We start from the raw sequence: 2,330 nt of genomic DNA on the forward strand, positions 1-2,330 counted from the left end.
CACAGGGAAAGAAGAAGTACGAGACACTAAAGGAAAATAATAATAATTTGATTTGATTTCCTCTCCTTTTTCTTGCTCTGTAATCTTTCTCTGTTCTGCTATAAATAGATGCAGAGGGCCGTGAACACAGGCCTGCACTACACCACACCTTTTATTTACTCTTCTCCTTCAATACGATCTTCTTCTACGAGCTTAAAGCCGAGAATTGGGAGGGAGGGACATTACTGCGCTGTCACTGAAAAGTCAATTCACGTAGAGACAAGCGTGTCGAAGAGGCGAGTGTGGAGGAGGAGGCGGAGGAAGGGCGGCGATGGCGGCGGTGCCGGGGTGGCTGGGGAGGCTGGTGGAGGAGAGCTTCTTCGTCGGGTGCGGGGCCCACGAGAGCCGCAAGAAGAACGAGAAGAACATCTTCTGCCTCGATTGCTGCTCCAGCATCTGCCCCCACTGCGCCCCTGCGCATTCCCGCCACCCTCTTCTCCAGGTCTATCTCTTCTCTGCAACCTCCTTTACTATTATTATCATCATCAGCACAGCAGCATTATTTTTGTTTCTCTCTTCATATCGATTCTCCAAATTTATCACCATGGTAAATCCTTTCCCCTCCCCTCATTATCACCACGGATAATGGTACAGTTTTGAATTCTATGCAATTAATCTCAGCAATATGTATCTTGAGAATAAGCAGGGAGATTGAATAGCCTTCTAGATCTTGTCTCCCCTGTTGCGACAACAAAATCTCGTATGGATTTTTCATTCAAACTCGAGAAGCAATTTCCTTCCTCGATCAGAATTTTAACTCAAAACGCGATTCTGCGAATCTAAACATAAATAAAACTTGCCTTTTGGCAGCTTTCTTCAAGGTGTGAAAACCTTCAAAGAACTTCAACGAACTCCCTCAATTATTAAGCAATCACCACAATCTTTCAGGATTCAGTATAATTTCCCAAAAAAATGAAGAACATTCATTTTCTGCGTTACAATTCAGGTGAGACGGTATGTGTACAACGACGTGGTTCGATTGGATGATCTCGAGAAGCTTATAGACTGCTCTTTCGTGCAGGTGATTAATTAGCTTTTACTAGTTCAGTTAAGAGAAATTTTATGTTCATGGCCAAACGAGTTCAGTTAATTGTTGATTTGCATTGACAGCCCTACACCATCAACAGTGCCAAAGTGGTGTTTCTGAAGCCAAGGCCTCAGTCCCGGCCTTCCAAAGGCTCAGGAAACATTTGCCTGAGCTGCGACAGAATCCTCCAGGAGCCCTTCCACTTTTGCTCCCTCTCCTGCAAGGTACACGTTCATCTCCGCTTAACGATTTATCAAGGAAGCGCTCAATTGTGAGGTACGCAGGTGGAGCACGTAGTGTCCCGAGGAGAGGACTTGTCGAACATACTACTCCGGTTCGACGCGTCGGATTTCGCCTTCTCCCACTTCGAGAATCTGGTCGAGGAAGTCGGCGACGGCCAGTTCACACCGAACTCGATCCTGGAAGACCCTGCAGCAGCGCAGGACAACGGCAGCGAGTCTGGCGGCGGCGGCGGCGGCGGCGGGGGTTCTTCCCCCAGATAGTGCTGTCGTTAAGCAGCAGGAGGAAGGGAGCCCCTCACAGGTCCCCCCTCTCCTAATGCGCGGCCAGTGATTAGTCACTCGCTGCATGCTGTCGTAATACGTAGCTATTTATCAATTTGTTTGCGTCTAAGTAGAAGAGTAGTCTTTGGTTGCTGGTGCTTGTCGTGGATGGAAGTAGCTGGGCTTACGGCTGAGCATTCCCGTTACTGTCTAGGTGGGCACAATGTCTCGCTGCTCGCCAATTTTGTTTCCATGTAACAGGATGCATACTTCAATCAATTAGTTAACAATATATCACGTCTCCAATTGTGGAACTTATCGAGTGATTTATCCAGACTGACGAAGGATTACATCAACGGTATATCCCAGATTAGCTCTTAAATTTTTTTCTCCCCTCTTAAATTCAAGGGTTTTTTTTTTTGTCGCCGTAAGACCCTGGGCTACAACCCGGGTATAAATAAGCTTGACTCCGCCCTTGCACGTCTCCTTCCTTCCTTCGTCCTTCCTCAATGGAGAAGATGAATGAAGAAAAATAGTGAATTGATGCTGTAATCAATTATCTTTAAATAGAAAATGAAGGATGAGCTTAGTTCTCAAATAACGCATCTCTTTCTTTTATTATTGAGAGACATCTCTACCGAGTTAATATCTACCCGTATCTTATTGATGATAGGTGCTTCCGCAATTACCGAGTTGAATTATATACATCTTTCTCATGATATATGACTTGACCAAACTTAAATACAACTCGAACGAAATTG

At 45.5% G+C, this 2,330-nt stretch overlaps 1 pseudogene; it reads left to right on the forward strand.

The window, feature by feature from the left end:
* Positions 1-310: 310 nt before the first annotated feature.
* On the forward strand, positions 311-1,625 carry LOC141817014 (protein RGF1 INDUCIBLE TRANSCRIPTION FACTOR 1-like; annotated as a pseudogene).
* The last annotated feature ends 705 nt before the right edge of the window (positions 1,626-2,330 follow it).

This window comes from Curcuma longa, unplaced genomic scaffold (genome assembly GCF_044706935.1).
Source record: "Curcuma longa cultivar G26 ecotype Majalengka, Jawa Barat unplaced genomic scaffold, ITB_CL_G26_1.1 contig_19037, whole genome shotgun sequence".
Lineage (NCBI taxonomy): Eukaryota > Viridiplantae > Streptophyta > Magnoliopsida > Zingiberales > Zingiberaceae > Curcuma > Curcuma longa.